The sequence below is a fragment of the Aulostomus chinensis genome, chromosome 20 (assembly GCF_037954235.1).
Source record: "Aulostomus chinensis isolate RoL2024-O1b breed Wild chromosome 20, RoL_Achi_v1.0, whole genome shotgun sequence".
In the NCBI taxonomy this organism is placed as follows: domain Eukaryota; kingdom Metazoa; phylum Chordata; class Actinopteri; order Syngnathiformes; family Aulostomidae; genus Aulostomus; species Aulostomus chinensis.
This window is the reverse complement of record NC_141339.1, coordinates 7,409,584-7,427,153: the sequence shown is the minus strand read 5'-3', so window position 1 is coordinate 7,427,153 and position 17,570 is coordinate 7,409,584. Positions and strand designations below refer to the sequence as shown.

Sequence of the window (17,570 nt, the reverse complement as noted above, 5' to 3'; positions counted from 1 at the left end):
AGCCTGCATGCACAGTAGATGCATCTCAGCAACTGAAACTCAAGGGCGGGGTCATTGGATATGAAAAGAAAAAAAAATACCTATAATGCTTTACAGTCATTGCAATTCAACTCTGTTTCCCAGAAAATGTAAATATTTTACATTTGTAAACAACTGTAAACAAGGGACTGGTGACGGCCTATTTACTCAGAAAAGTTTGCATTTACTAGGAAATAGAAGGTTATATCGTTATGACTGTAAAGGACTGTTATTTTTGTTTTTCCCCCAAATCCAATGCCACCACACACAGAAGTCTCTTCGAGTTACGGATTCAAAGATATGTCTGTTCTGCATGCAGAGCTACAAGCTTGAGTATAGTGGGCGATTGAGATTTTCAAGTTGCTCACCAAACATTTGAGAACTTCAGTGATGTCTGTCAGAATATAGATATTAACATTTATTTTAAACAGAAAAAAATCACTTACATCACTTACCTCCTAATTAACATAACTTGGAAAAAATTTAGTATATTGTTGGATCAGCGTGCTTTTTGTAGATAAATTTATTCATATATTTGCTTTAGATGTAGATTAATCCACACATATATATTTGCTTAAACTGTAGTTAAATTTATACATATAGTTACTTAGAATAGAGTGCAGAAAACACAAGGCAGTGAAGCACAGACCAGACTGTATAAGAGTGGACACAGGTGAAAAGGTCACAACAGGGAATAGCAGGAGTGTAGCTCATCACTTCCTCAAGCTAATCAGGTCGGAACAGAGTCCACAGAATCTCTATGGGAGTCAGAAGTAGATTAGAGCAAGGTCATGAATCAGGGAAAAGAGGGGTTTTTGTGTTCACAGATGCAACAAGAAGTCTACAATGGGAACAGATGGTGCTGGCACGCGGTCAGATGGAAGAATCTGCAAAAAAAACACGAAGATCAAAAATACACATTTGCATGCAGAAGCAATCACTTAAGCACCTCCTTGTAACACATAAGACTGGAGAAGATAGTTAGATCGTTGGACTTCTTGCCCCAACGCCAGGGACGACGCATCTGCGTATGCTGACTCCAGCATAGGGGAAGACGATCTCCAGAGCTCTGTATTCTTTCCTGTTAATCTGAATAAATTCTTTTGAACCAACTGGAAGGTGTCCTCTCCGGATTTTGAACAGAGCAATATATACTCTGTGGGTCCTTCTGACTGATTAATGATGACTTGTTGAAAAAATTCCTACATTTTTCAGGATCCTAGCAGTGTGTCAGTACTGCTTTCCCGACAAAAACACAGGATAGAGAGCTTGCTTCACAGTCAGCTAATGGAGCCAACTGTAATATGCTGCATCAAAATGTTTGAAAAATTAGTTGCTCAACAGTGCCGATAAGAGCTTATGAAAAATGAGGGGTGATGGAGAACAAGAAATTACTTTGCAACTCCTGAAGATCTCTGATGAGTCTTCTTTTAGGTAGAGTGGCAGGCCAGCCAGGGCTGCTGTTCTAGCTGCTGTGATGTCATTCTTGTCCTTTCCAAGAGCAAGAGAGAGAGAAATTTGGTACCACTTTCATCCTTTAAGTGTTATTGTAGTTACTTGCACCTTCAGTAAATGCATTAACACATTTACCTGCTCCTTGTATGCCATCAGCAGATCTGTCATCTTCTCACCAAAAGCTCCAGTCCTCTGTTTTTAGAGTTTGAGCAGCTGTGGTGTGTTTCTATCAAGAGCAGCGAAGGAATATTGCAGGTTCTGACTGGCAACCCTTTATTTAGATCCTCCAAAGAGAAATATTTCTTTGTCATCATACCTTTAAAACACAGCGCCGGCTTGCAGGAACCATGCCTTCAAACAGGTCATGCAGTAAGTCCGGTGGAAATCCTGTGATGGGGTGGAAATATGAGAGATGGTCAGAAAGGGCACAACTGCTTTAAACAACGTAATGATTTTCACAGCCATCATTTTGTATTTCTTTAACAAGGCAATCATGTTGATTTTTTGTTCTCATCTCACAACTACCAGTGGTTGCATCTGATGTCTGCATTTCATCCTTGGAAGTGAGACAAAATCGGCAACAGTATAAACCATTATAACTCTCCTTGAAACCATCTAGCCCATGTGGAGCAAGGTTATTGGCTGCAACACAGTAGACTGTACCTTTTAGACACTTTCCAAGTGTCTCTACGTAGACACCTTGCTCTTCCAGAGTCTTTAGGTCATTGAAGAGGGGCGCAAGCACTTTTGCATATCCAAAAGTCCATACATTATGTGAATTGCACAAAAGGGCAAGTTGAGTACAGTGTAGTGCTGAGCGATACTTCAGTGGCAGGTTAGATAATGTCCAATAAACTGCACACGTTTTGTAAATTTCCTTGGAGGTTCCAAGTGGGCATGCCAATTCAAAATCGTCAACATATAGAATGAGAGGTAATTTGAGGTCTTTATCAGAGAGAAGCGGTTTTTCCTGACAGTATGAACCATCTCGAAATGACGAATACTGACCGGGATGTTGTGTGGTAGTTTCTTGCACTTTCTCAAATACATCTGCTTTTTTCAGCTACTCCTGCAGAGGTTAGAGAATGGGCACATACATACAGGTATGATGTGAAGACTCAATAAGGTACTCCACAGGCTTAACAAGTGGAAACTTGTTTTCGTAATATGACTTCCTCCTCTTAGCAGTTGACAATGGGGCTTCAGAAGTAATTGATTTGTGCAAAATGTTGCTCTCTGAGACTGCCTGGACAATATCACTTACAACTTCGTCAGTAAATGGGCAGTTGTGTTTTTTCAGTACCTTTGTAACCGCCTATTTAACAAGAGGGTATGAGAGTGAAAACAGTTCCATCTACATGCTAAATGATATCCTGTGTTGCCCTCTCTGATACATGAAGAATTGTTTGCATTTTCAAAAGAGGGTGCCAGATTATATTGCAATTGGTCAGCTAAACCCTCAGTGCTGCTACCTCCCACTGGTTTGGGATTGTATTCATCTGGAAAAAGCGGCATCTTGTTCAAGTTCAATGTCAACATCCTGGGAATCATTTGATTCATTTGGCACCACAACTGTCACATCATAATCTGAGGCATTCTGATGTTCTCTGCATTTGTGAGAGTTATATGTGGAGTAGTCATTTGATTTAAATGTGCAGGCCCTAAATGGGCATGGCACAGTTTCCTTCAGTTTTAAATGTCCCCTTAGATGAAGAAACATGGCCCTCTCAACAAATGGCTGCTTGAAATCACATAGGGGGCGATGAAATGCTGACATGTTAGCCACACAATGAGAATCATTGCCTGCCAACAGTCTCTCAGTAACATTAGGCCTATGTACTCTTGACATGTGTACCTTCAGTGCATAAAAACTGCTAAAATTGCACATGCAGTTGTGATATAAGCATGGTAAGGGAGAAACTGTAGAATATTGGCCGTGTTGGAGTCTGTAATGTCTCAGTAAGCATACTTTGATGGCACAAGCAAAAGCACACAATTTACATTTCCACATGACTTCAATCCCTGGATTCAGTCACAACTGAAATTAAACTGAATTCACATTAGAACCACAGGCTTAAAGACAACAAAACAAACAAATTGGCTGAGTTATGGCAGCAGTTCAGTAAGGTTTCAAATATTCAATAAATATTAAAAGTACCAGCTTCCATGTCCGTGGTTCAGACACCCGCCTTGAACTGCCACCCAAATCACACTGCACCAGACCCCTCCAGTTCCTCTTATGGGTGGTGAGTCCAAGGGAGGACGTGCCCGTGTCTCTTTTTTGGGCTGGGCCCGGCCGGGCCCCACAAACCAAGGCCCGGCCACCAGACGCTCGCCTTCAAGCCCCCACCCCGGGCCTGGCTCCAGGGCGGGGCCCCGGTGCCCCTCCGGGCTGGGTACACAACACACTTGGTGTTTCCTCCATGAGGGGGTCTGTTGAACCGTTCTTTGTCTGGCCCTTTGCCTAGGACCAGTCTGCCTTGGGTGACCCTACCAGGGGCAAAATGCCACCAACACGTACTCCATGGAAGAGACAGAGTATGGGGAGTGCTTGGAGGGGTCTCCAATCTCCGGGGCAGAAGTCACTGAGGCACTTAAACAACTCCGCGCTGGCAGAGCCCCGGGAGTGGATGAGATCCGCCCTGGGTATCTCAAGGCTCTAGATGTTGTGGGGCTGTCTTGGCTGACACGTCTCTGCAACATTGCGTGGACATCAGGGGAAGTGCCTTTGGAGTGGCAGAGCGGGGTGGTGGTCCTCGTTTTTAAGAAAGGGGACCAGAGGGTGTGTTCCAACTATCGGGGGATCACACTCCTCAGCCTCCCTGGTAAGGTCTACGCCAGGGTACTGGAGGAATAGTAATAATAGTAATAGTATAGTATAGTATAGTAGTATAATAGTAACATGTATGAGTATGATTTATGTATGACAAATATAGGAGGACAGAGAGGTGTCGAGAGAAGCCCAGTGCACCATGGGAGATCCCCCAGCAGCCTAAGCCTATAGCAGCATATCTAAGGGCCAGCCTAAGCAGCCCAACTCTAAGCCTGATCAAAAAGGAAGGTCTTAAGTCTGCTCTTAAAGGTCGAGAGGGTGCCTGCATCCCGGACCGAAACTGGGAGACGGTTCCACAGGAGGGGAGCCTGATAGCTGAAGGCTCTGGCTCCCATTCTACTTTTAGAAACTCTAAGAACCACCAGTAACCCCGCATCCTGGGAGCGAAGGGTTCTAGCTGGATAATAGGGGACTATGAGCTCTGTCAAATATGAAGGTGCCAGACTGTTGAGGACTTTGTATGTTAGAAGGAGAATTTTTAATTCTATTCTGAATTTGATAGGGCGCAAATGCAGAGAGGCCAGTACAGGAGAGACATGCTCTCTTCTACTAGTTCTCGTCAACAGCAGCATTTTGGACCAGCTGGAGAGTCTTTCGGGACCTTCTGGTGCTGCCTGATAGGAGGGAATTGCAGTAATCCAGCCTGGAAGTGAAAAAGGCATGGACTAGTTTTTCTGCATCCTTTTGAGACAGGATGTGTCTGATCTTAGCAATGTTTCGTAAATGAAAGAAAGCAGTCCTAGAAATTTGCTGAATGTGGGCATGAAAGGACAAATCCTAGGTTCCTTACGGTCGTGCTGGGGGCCAAGGTAATTCCTTCCAAGGTACCTATCTCATTAGATAGGGTGTCTCTAAGATGTTTTGGGCCCAGGACAATGACTTCAGTTCTATTGGAGTTTAATAAAAGGAAATTAAGGGTCATCAAAGTTTTTATCTCCTTTAGACAGGCCTCCAGTTTAGTCAGCTGATTTATTTCATGTGGATGCATTGATAAGTACAGCTGTGTGTTGTCAGCATAACAGTGAAAATTAATTGAGTGTTTCCTAATAATGTGACCGAGAGGAAGCAGATAAAGGGTGAAGAGGATTGGTCCAAGCACAGAGCCTTGTGGAACACCATAAGTGACTGCAGTGGTTTCCAAGGGTTTATCATTAGTGAGTCCAAACTGAGATTGACCTCGTAAATATGACCTGAACCAGTTAAGTGCAGTTCCTTTAATGCCAATGACATGTTCCAGCCTCCGTAGAAGGATATGGTGATCAATGGTATCAAAAGCTGCACTAAGATCTCATAAGACCAGCACAGAGACCAGTCCCTCATCAGATGCTAGTAGGAGGTCATTGGTAACTCTGACGAGTGCTGTTTCTGTGCTATGATGAATCTTGAACCCTGACTGGAAATCCTCTAATAGGCTGTTGCTATGGAGACAGTCACACAGCTGTTTAGCAACTGCTTTCTCCAGAATTTTGGAGAGAAAAGGGAGATTTGATATTGGTCTGTAGTTGGCCAAAACTTCTGGATCCAGGGTTGCTTTTTTGAGAAGAGGTCTAATTACTGCCACTTTAAAGGACTGTGGGACGTAACCAGATAACAGCGACACATTGATCATATCTAAGAAGGAGGTGCTAATGAGGGGTAGAGAGTCCTTAAGTAGCTTGGTTGGGATGGGGTCTAGAAGACAGGTGGATGGTTTAGAGGAGGAAATGATTGAACTGAGCTCATCAAGGCTAACAGTAGAAAAACTGTCAAAGTGTACATGTGGTCCACCAGCAGCCTCTAAGGGTTTTGAGGCTATAGGTGCCATGTTGTTAGCTGATGGCAGGAGGAGGTGAATTTTCTCTCTAATTAGGACAATTTTGTCATGAAAGAAGTCCATGAAATCTTTGCTGCTCAAGGAAACAGGAATGCTTGGTTCAGTAGAGCTGTGGCTCTCTGTCAGTCTGGCTACAGTACTGAAGAGGAACCTGGGGTTGTTTTTGTGTTCCTCTATTAGTGTCGAGTAGTAGGCTGCTCTAGCTATATGAAGGGCTTTCTTATAACTTTTAAGGCTGTCTTGCCAGATGATGTGAGACTCCTCCTGTTTGGAGGAGCGCCATATTCTCTCTAACTTCTGGGTTTTTTGTTCAAGCTGTCTGGTTTCTGAATTGTACCAAGGTGCTTGTTTCCTTGGATTTATAGATTTAGTTTTTAGTGGGGCAAATGAGTCCAAAGTTGATCCTAAGGTGCCTGTTGCACTATCGATAAAATTATCAATTTGGGAGGGACTAAGGTTGACAACAGTGTCCTCTGTAACAATGGGACACGACACTGAATTAAGCGCCACTGGAATCGCTTCTTTAAATCTAGCTACAGCCTGATCAGACAAACATCTGGAAACCATTGTTTTCCTGACGGGAGTGTAGTTGATTAGAATAAATTCAAAAGTGATTAATTGATGGTCTGATAAAAGCGCGTTCAGTGGAAATACAACTAGATATTCAACTTCAATTCCATATGTTAGGACAAGGTCGAGGGTGTGGTTGTAGCGGTGAGTCGGTTCATGAACAGACTGATGGAAACCAATTGTGTCAAGAAGAGAGAGAAATGCAGTACCCAGACTGTCGTTATCAACATCCACATGAATATTGAAGTCACCTACAATAATGACATTATCTGATTTGAGAACTAAACTGGATATAAACTCTGAGAATTCAGATAAGAATTCAGAGTAAGGACCAGGAGGGCGGTACACAATGATAAATAAGAGCGGCTGTATTGTTTTCCAGGCTGGATGAGACAAACTGAGAATCAGGCTCTCAAATGAATCAAAACTTGTTTTGGTTTTGGGATTTATGACTAAACTTTTGTCAAAAATGGCCAGAACCTTGGGGAATGTGAGTATTAATGTGACTGGGAGGAGTGGATGCATTTAGACTAACATACTCATCATCACGCAGCCAGGTTTCAGTGAGACAGAGAAAGTCAATACAATTGTCAGATATCAATTCATTAACCAATTCAGTTTTTGGCGTCAGAGATCTGATATTTAAAAGTCCACATCTAATTTTTAGACTTTTTTTAGTTAATTTAGTGGTTGTGTTAATTTTGATTAGGTTTTTCTGATTGACTCCTCTACAAGTAGAATTGGAGTGAGTAAGCTGACGTGGTCGGGGGACAGACAGTCTCTATGTAGTTTTGGGTGGGTAACTGCCCTAATGGACACGCAGAGAAGCGTGTAAGACGGCAGCCCTGCTTCCTGGTCTGAACTCTGGGTTGTCAGGGTTTTGGTTCTATTATAAACTGGGCCATATTTCTGGAAATGAGAGCAGCTCCGTCCAACGTGGGATGGATGCCGTCCCTCCTAATCAGACCAGGTCTCCCTCAGAATGTTTTCCAATTGTCTATGAAGCCCACTTGGTTTGCTGGACACCACCTCGACGGCCAGCAGTTGATCAACGACATGCAGCTAAACATGTCGTCGGTGGTCCGATTAGGCAGGGGTCCAGAGAACACTACGGTGTCCGACATCGTCTTCGTAAATGTACACACCGACTCAATATTAATTTTTGTCACCTCCGACTGGCGTAGTCGCATGTCATTACTGCCGACGTGGATAATGATTTTATCGTATTTACATTTACTTTTAGCCAGCAGTTTTAAATTTGACTCGATGTCGCCTGCTCTGGCCCCTGGAATGCACTTCACTATGGTTGCCGGTGTCGCTAATTTCACGTTTCTCATTATGGAACTTCCAATTACCAGAGTCGATTTCTCGGCGGGTGGGGAGAACCTATTACAGACATGAAGCGGTGGTTTGTCCCTGACAGCAGGCTTCTGCTTCAGACTATGCTTCCTTCAGACAGTCACCCAGCCGCCCTGGTTTCCCAGCTGCTCGGGAGCTGCCGGGGGAACGCTAGTTGGGGCTAAGCTAAGACGGTCCGCACCAGCTAACGGGGACTGGCTAGCTCTAGCGGCTAATTGATTGGATCCATCGGTGCGGAGCCGCCGCAGGTCCAATTCAACTTCGCTAAGCCTCGCCTCCAACACTACAAACAAACTACACTTAACGCATGTATCTGTATCTCTAAAGGAGGCTGAGGAGTAACTAAACATGTGGCACACTGAGCAGGAGAGAGGAGAGCGAGAGGGGAAGCCATTGCTAGCTTAGAGTGGAAAGTTTACAAAAATAAAGGCTGTCGTTATAAGACAGATAGTCTTTAAACTTAGGCCAAATAAAGCAAATAGATATGTAGTCTGATAAGGTAATTTGTCAAAGAATAAGGAATTAGCGGGGATGATCACACTTTAGCTAGCACAGCAAGCAAAGCACTACGTTCAGCAATGTACAAACAGGAAGTGAGGTCACACGCTTACCGCAACGCAGGTAGAGAGGGCTACTAGGCTAATTGGATACTCTAAATTGACCGTAGGTATGAATGTGAGTGTGAATGGGTGTCTCGATGTGTTGGCCCTGCGATGGACTGGCGACCTGTCCAGGGTGTACCCCGCCTCTCGCCCGTAGCCGCTGGGAGAGGCTCCAGCCCCCCCCCCGCGACCTTAATGGGAATAAGCAGAGGACAATGGATGGATGGATTCATATTAACTGCCAATCTCCAAAATTGCCCCTGCTAGTGCACAACACAGGTGAAAAAAGCAACGTGACTTTCAGTTGGCTGAGAAAAACATTTTTGTGGTTACAGGTTTAAGAACTTCCCATGGAGATTTTCCTTGGAGAATTTAAATATAGTTTTGAGATTTCTGCTTCTGTGTTTCTGTCCCACAAAATATGCTTCAGGAGCATTATTGCACATATTAAATTCTTTCTATCTCTTTGTTTCTTTCTCTCTCGATCTTTCTATCTATCTCTTACACCTCCCCCTCCCACACACACACACACACACACACACACATACACACAAACTCACACCAGTCCACCATACAATAAGGAAATCAGCTGGAAATCTACTGACATGCTGCTCTTTTTAGAAATTTTATTCAGTTCCATTAAGTTTTGAGTCATTGTGTCCAGATTCTTTCTTAATAGAGGGGCAATGCATAATTTCTATTGCATCTGCTATTTAATCAATGCATTGTGTATTTATTTTGTTATCAAACAACTTGACTACAGCTTTGGACTTTGGCTATATTAGGTGTATTTAGTTCTTTGATGCAGATCTTTTATTTGCTCATTAAAAACCTGAGTGGAAATTTTAACATTTGAAAAAAATCCCATGAAAAATGTTTTGAAGCATTGGGGATTCGGAAAATTTTCTGTTAGCCACTGATGAGGACTACATACAGTGGAAACAGAATCAGCAAATAAATGACGACATCCTTCAAACTCGTCCTCAGGGCTGTTACCAGAACTCTTCCAAGAGCATGTACTGTAACTGTATTATAAGTAATTCAAAACTATCCATGTCTGTTGTTGGTCTGTAAGTTTTATGTCATCTTGTCTTGGTTTCCTTTTTTTGTACCCATGTTCATTAGACTGACACTCTTTCAATCATGCCATCCTCTATCACAATGAAAGAAAAGACATTTAGTGTGTCAACTACTTCCAACCGTCATGAACAAACAACTAATATTTGCAAAACTGTAGTGATAGGAAGATGCACAATTCAATGAAGTATTTTTTAGTAAGTTTAGTTTTGGTAGTTAAGTAAGTATCAAGTCTGTATGGTTTGACTCTCATGAAGACTCACCGGGCATGCTTAACTCCTTCCTGCAATGTATACAATTGCCTTTTCTTTTGCATTTTATTTAACATTTGGTGAAAATGGACTTGAATGGAAACCTGATAACAGACTTGAACATGTGCATGCTTATAATCTACAGGAGCAGAAGGGACCCATTCCTGAGGTGAGGCAGGTGTCATCAATCCATCCAACCATTTTGGACCACTTATCCTATTAAGAGTTCACAGCCACACCTACAGTCAATTTAATGTATCCTATTAACCTATTCCCCTGTTGCTTGAGCTAGGGCTCAAACAGGGAACCTTTTTGCTGTGAGGCAACAGTTCTAACCACTGCACCAGGAATGATGTTCACAGTAATTATATTTCACATTGGAGCATTTTAATCCTTTGCATATTTGTTTTGCTGCACATGGCTGTAAATGAACAAGTGAAAATGACAGTAGGACACCTGCCCTGTGTTTGCTATATAATAGGGGCTTAATGAAAAGTCTTGCCTGTACTGCCATCTTCTGGTGGCATTACATAGACCAGTTGATGGAAATATATTATTTGCATTTGTGCATTTCCTTCTCTGTGACATATCTTTAGTTCACTTATTAAATGGGAAAACAATACATCTGAAAATGTTTCCAAAAAGGCATTATTTGAAATCACTGAAATAACTGAATTGAAACAGAATTTTTAAGTTAATAAAGTTACATATACTTCAAGAATAAAAGGTACTGGCTATTCTCAAAGTCCACCATTGTGCTTTCTGTTGTGATGCAGTACAATGTATACCAGCTGAGTATGGTCAATGCATACAGAGAAATTCTTGCTAGTCTAAAAACAGTGGGCATTTCATGCTCACAGTTAAAAATCCCACTTGAAAATGTAGACAAAAAAGCCCTCAAATCTCAATATGACATCTTACTTATAGATTACTTTTTTTTCATTTTTATGTGTTAATGTACTCAGAGATAATAATTGATTGCTGGCTCTCATTTTCATATTGATTGAAAGCCTGAATGTGAAACTCAATCCTAACTGACATTCACATTCACACACCACTACAATGCAATGCACTGCCCTTCAAACCAAGAGCAATCAAGGGGGCTTAAGGTAAGCTATGTGTTAGCAAGCTACTTTAGTAAGCTGAGACAACTACAAAAATAATGCAGTTAGAGTAACTTTCTGACACATCTGCGTTTCTCTGGCCAGCCTCAAAGTCAAACTCAGCTCACAGCCCTGCAATTGCAATCAGCTAATAACTGATCCATATCAGCACATTCTGTTCATGACCCAGTTATTTCCTTCCATGCACTCAGTTGGCTCAGCTGGTTCTCTACCACATACTCCACTGTTAAAAGTTATTCATGAACTATATTTTAACTTTAATTCACTCATCCTGCTTCCAGCATATGCCATCTTGGAACCAACCTCTACCTCAGGTCCCTTTTCACACTTAATTGTTAGCCAATTTGACACAAACATTCTGAAGAACCACACCTCTCACTGTGTCTTTTCATGTTTGCACATACGCAAATGGAAGGGTACAACACTGATGCAATATTTCTTTTACCAGGCTGTATAAAAAAGGCTAATATGACTTCTGTAAGGGTACGGATTTGAGCCCCAGCTCAGGCATGGGATGTTTCTGTGTGGAGTTTACATGTTCTCCCTGAGCCTGTGTGGGTTCTCTCCAGGTACTCTGGCTTCCTCCCACAGTCCAAAGAAATGCAAATGCAAATAATTGGATACTCTAAATTGACCATAGGCATGGCTGTGAGTGTGAATGGTTGTCTGTCTATATATATATTGGCCCTGCAATGGATTGGCGACCTGTCCAAGGTGTACAGCTTTCTTGCCTGAAAGCTGCTGGGATAAGCTCCAGCCCCCCTCCAACCCTTAACAGGATGAGCAGAAGAAAATGGATGGATGGATGGATGGATGGATGGAGGACTTCTGCAGCTGTGTTTGGCCCTCTTGGTTTTGTACGTATAGAGCAGTCTCTGCTGCTGCTGTCCTTGGCTTTTCATGGGGCACATTTCCACTGGCTTATTTTGGCTCGGGTCAGGTGGGGTCGGGTTGATTTGGCCTCGTTTCCACTGGCCCAACATGGTACTAACCGTTACTATTCTGGTCCTTGCTCCGCTGCAGTTCCAAGCGAGCCGAGTGGGGACTAAACACATAGCGAGGCACTGATTGGGTAACTTACCTGCTTACGTCGTCTACTTCGTATTGTCTTGGTCTCGGTGGAATACTGGTCGATTGCTTGGTATAGTCTTTTATGCTTTTCTTGGGTGTTCTGTGTCGCCACTCAAAGCCTTGCCTGTCTATCCTCTTTTACTTTTAGTCCAAGCAATAACCACTGACCGAGCAACAGGCATAACGCTGCCTCCATGTTGTCCATTGTTGTTGTTGTGTCAAACATAAATTACGCCGGGGAACTCTCGACTGGTGAGTCCACCTACGCTGAAGTGGTACCCAGTGCTAGTGGAAACACACCCATCCCAAGCCATACTGACCCAACCCCACCTGACCCGAGCTGAAGTAAGCCAGTGGAAACGTGCCCATGTATGCAAATGCAAAGGCAGCACAGTCCCAAAGCCAGAATACCAACTGAAACTTTGACAATATAGTTTTGTTTTGCCAAAAGTAGCTTTGACTGATAGACTTTTTTGTAAAGTTGCTGTACAAGATGGTATGTTGGCTACTGCTTTGTGATAATGCCTATATACCAGCCACTCTTGGTTTCTAAAGGCTCAGTTTTGGCAGATTAAAACCTAGTTTTGTGTTCTTTACCCTGTTTGTAGAGCTTCCTTTAACATAACAAACATAGCAGAACTACGAAAATAGGACACCAATTTTCACGCAATGTCATTATGGATGTGCCTCTGGAATTCTAGCAGCCTCGAATCACACAATGTTTGTTTACAATGTTTGGCGTGCTTGACAATGTGACAGTGTGAAAGCAAAACATATCATAACATATATAACAACTGTGAATTCTACTCTACCTAATTAGATCACAAAGAAATGTGGATATCTGCTGTACTTCTTTGTCTCCTGATTAACTAATTTTCATAATTGCAACCCAAGGCGTATGTGAGTTTAAACACAGGGGAAATTTTGTGTGGAAATAATTCATCTTACTTGAACATTTTGCATTTTAAAACTTCACTGAAGTCACAGGCACTCTCCAGCAGAAATGAGATTGTAACAACGGAGGTGTCATGTGCAAATGGCTCTGAGCTGCCCCACAACAATACCAGTTGAATTTTCAACACTTGAGATTTCCTATGGGATGAAAATTCCATATCACCAATCTATAAATAGAAACAAATTGTGTGCTTGCTCAACCAAACCAGCTTTTGACAGGGACTCTGGGCTTCTTCTCAGGGTTGCTATTAAAGCTCTGGGTGGTACTATCCTTCAGGGCCAAACAGGCAGACCTCAGAATCCCCCCACCCTGCCTGCTGCATACCAGGATCACACTGAACAGATCCACCACCTGTGAATGGGTTAATGACATGGCCTGGGAGGTGGATGAGAACAAGATACAACAGTGTGAAAGAAGTCGTCTCTGCATCTTTAGGGCTCTCACTTAGGCATACCTGGAGTAAAGAAAAACTGGAAGAGGTGAAATGCTGCCTGCTGATTAGGACAGCTGGATGAGGCTTAACAGGTTTTTTTTTTTTAAATGTGATGCAAATAAAGAAATGTTTCTGTATATGCTTGTTTATTTGATATTTTTCTGAACTCTTGTGAGTTAAAAGCCCTTCATAACAGTGTTTCACAAGCTGATGTTGCACTTAAAAAAAATCCCCAATCACTGTAACACAATAGACTTTAAATAATGAGAAGAAACAGTCTGCCTAGATATATTATCAATTATAATTCTATATATGTCAATTTTAATCCATCCATCCATTGTCTTCCGCTTATTCCTACATTAAGGGTCGTGGGGGGGCTGGAGCCTATCCCAGCGTCAATGGGCGAGAGGCGGGGTACACCCTGGACAGGTCGCCAGTCCATCGCAGGGCCAACATAGAGAGACAAACAACCATTCATGCTCACATTCATATCTACGGTCAATTTAGAGTATTCAATCAGCCTAGTCCCCAATTGCATGTGTTGTGCCAACTCAACCAGATCAAGTGATTAATTCAGAGATGTGACAATTAGTCCAGCTGAAGAAAGGCTTTCGGCCTGTGAGGCCTAACACCCCTTTTCAAAGCCTGAATTCAAGTGACCACATGTTCTTGAACAAAGGATTGTAAAAAGGGGTGATGACTCTGGCCACTGACCCCCTCCAAAAACCTGTGCCTCAGCTCGACCGGAAGTTGCCTGTCAAAATGCTATTGGCTGAGAGCCAGTACCATCCCACGGGAAGTGGAATACCTTACCGCTCCACCGGGTCAAGTAAGGATTCCTTTAACTAGGCATTTTCAGGGCAGAGAAATAGCTTAGTGTGTTGTATAATGTCTATGAATGATCTGCTTATGTGACTGAAGTCCTGTAATTATCAGATATTACATAGCATTATACGTTATTTATTGACGTTAGTGATTAATAACCGTGACATCTCAAGAAGGTGCTACCTGTTATTAATACTGCACAGGTGTGTTAACACACACATTTTTGGGTTTACCTTTGTCCTTTCTCTCTCTCTCTCTCTCTCTCCCGCTAAGCGCTCCGCTTAGTTATGAACATTCCACAAGTTCTACCTCTACGGTGCTAACTAGCGGCTAGCTAGCCTCAGCTAACTAGCTTAGCTGCTAGCCCTGCTGCGACACTAACTGGTTGCTAGGCAACCAGACTCCCCCCCCCCTCCTCTTCCTTACTCTCTCTCCCATATACACACACACACACACACACACACACACACACACGTTTACACACACACACACACACACACACACACACACACGTTTACACACACACACACACACACACACACACACACACACACATATTATCACTTGTGTCTTTTGGTTAGATAACCGCTATACCAACGTGTTGCTGATTGAGTGATGCACTGTGTTGATAAATATATTTTTATAATAAGAGAGAAGTCGTGGTGTCTTTTGTGTACGAATTTGTGGTCACGTGTCTAAGCAATAGCCAGTGCTCGGATCTCATCCTTCAATCATCAGAGCTGTCCCTAGGTAGTTAATGTCACAAAATATTGACTGTTAGTAGATAAACTCTGTTAGAGACTGATAACTTTTACAAGTTTGGTCGTATTTTAGTTTCCCTGAACTCATCAGGGTGGTGCCCCGAATAATTAATATTTAATATTAAATAGCAATGTATTTAATAATCGATAATTATATTCATAATTATCGATTATCATTATTTTTGACCAATTCGCTCTTCAGCGCACAACACATGTCTTTGGATGGTGGGAAGAAGCTGGAGTACCCGGAGAGAACCCACGCAGGCACGGGTAGAACATGCAAACTCTACACAGAAAGATCCCGTGCCCGAGCCGGGACTCAAACCCGGAACCTTCTTGCTGTTCACAAAGCAGGTCGCCAGTCCATCGCAGGGCCAACACATCAAGACAAACAACCATTCACACTCACATTCATACCTACGGTCAATTTAGAGTATCCAATTAGCCTAGTCCCCAATTGCATGTCTTTGGACGGTGAGAAGAAGCCGGAGTACCTGGAGAGAACACACGCAGGCGCGGGGAGAACATGCAAACCCCACACAGAAAGATCCTGTGCCCGAGCTGGGACTCAAACCCGGAATCATCTTGTTGTGAGGTGTCTATGAATGTAATTGTGCAAAATTTTTATGATGACTGAAGTGAGATTCCCTGCAACTCATACACACATTTGGAACCCAGTGTTTGAATGAGAACCTTCAAACACCCCAAGTCAAAGTTTTCATGGTACTGTTGCAATTAAAAATGGAAGGGAAAAACTGTGCAAGGAGTCAGGCCCCATGGCCATCTTGGAGAGTAACTGAGGTCTGGAGTCTAAACTACTCAGCAGACCACCATCAAAAACACTTAAGGAAAATGTAACTCTCGCTGTCATTATTAACATTCTAAATGATAATAGCTGTTTATATTTTTGTGTTTCTTTTGTATATTTAAATGATCATGGAAGATTCATTTTCAGCCTGACCCTGATATTTGAAGGATTTTCCCCTGTTGTGCAACTTTGCCATTTTGAGACAATCATTTACATGTACTTTGAAAAAAATAAGTAAATCTGGCTGATTTCTTATATTTTTTGCAAATAACTCCAGACAAACACGATGGTTTCAGTTGTAGATTTGTAAAATAGAATAAAAGGGTGGGCTATGGGCCTTTGTCAAAGGTCTGTGCACACAAAGTGCGTTTGTTTTATGTATGTATGTATTTTTTTATTATATTGCTATATATATATTGCTATTGCTATATTATTATATTTCTGCTTCCTATTTTGGAATCACAAACAATTTAGGTTGAGCACATGGGAAATAAGGTAAGCGCTTACTTGAATGCCATCCACATAAATTGAATTTTTTTTTTGTATTCAGAAGTATTGAAAGTGCCAACAGGATGTTAATTTTATTTTGTCTGAAAGGGACACAACATTTAAGCATTCGACCTCTAATATACAGTGATGCACAGGCACCAGACAAATTGTATTTAGTATTGTAGTGAAATGCTAATTTGAAACACCCTTCCACAAGAGGCTTCTATGCCTCTATGCCAGAGGTCAGAGGGATTTTTGGGTTTTCTGAATGTTTGTCCATCCACACATTTGTGTTATTGCAGTATCTCACAAATACTTTGCGTGAATTTCTCCAAAAGTCTTATGTAGTTCACTGGGCCTCAAGAATGGACTGAAAAAACTTTGAGTTTTAAAGGTCTTCTCACATAAACACAATATCTCAAGAACACAATGCAGAATATTGTTAAAGGTCATCTCACATAAACACAATATCTCAAGAACACAATGTAAATATTTTTTTCTGATATATAAAATCCACTGGGACTCAAGGATGACCTGGAAAATTTTGGCCGTCAAAGGCCATGGTCACTGTGACAGGTATACAAACATGATGCAGTATTTCTAATTCAATTAAAAGAAAAAAATATAATTAATAATTAGTGATGTATGTATGTGGACTGGGCCTGTATTGTCAATAAATGCGTCCGCATCTATGGAGTGCTCAGCCCCTGTATGGGCGGAGGAAGATGAGGTTATGATTGATTGATTGATTGATTGATTGATTTTTTTGGCGGGGGTTGGCGGGGGGGGGGGGGGGGGCTCCCTGTGTTCTGGGGGTTTCTGGGTGCCCTGGTGGCTTGGTCCTGAACTGCCTGCTATCCTGGACTGGGGGCATGTTTTTCTGGTCCCCCACATCAGCTACAGTCAGCTACCCACAGCATCCAAGACAGACCGTAGCATACACATACACACATGCATACACACATGCACAACTGATCCATAATCACACACTCATTTAATTTATTTTAAAATTATAATAATAATAATAATAAATTTTATTTAAGGCGCCTTTCAGGACACTCAAGGTCGCCGTACAAGGTTAAAAACAGGGCAAACAGTGCAAAACATAGCAAAACAGTGCAAAGCA

General features: G+C 42.3%; 1 pseudogene across 1 annotated transcript; it reads right to left on the bottom strand.

The window, feature by feature from the left end:
- Positions 1 to 436: 436 nt before the first annotated feature.
- Positions 437 to 9,997, bottom strand: LOC147242697 (uncharacterized; annotated as a pseudogene). Its single transcript, XR_015110756.1, has 5 exons — positions 9,991 to 9,997; positions 7,927 to 8,448; positions 1,790 to 1,860; positions 1,609 to 1,699; positions 437 to 1,509 (listed from the first exon to the last, which is right to left on the bottom strand). The product of XR_015110756.1 is annotated as an uncharacterized LOC147242697 (transcript).
- Positions 9,998 to 17,570: the final 7,573 nt, after the last annotated feature.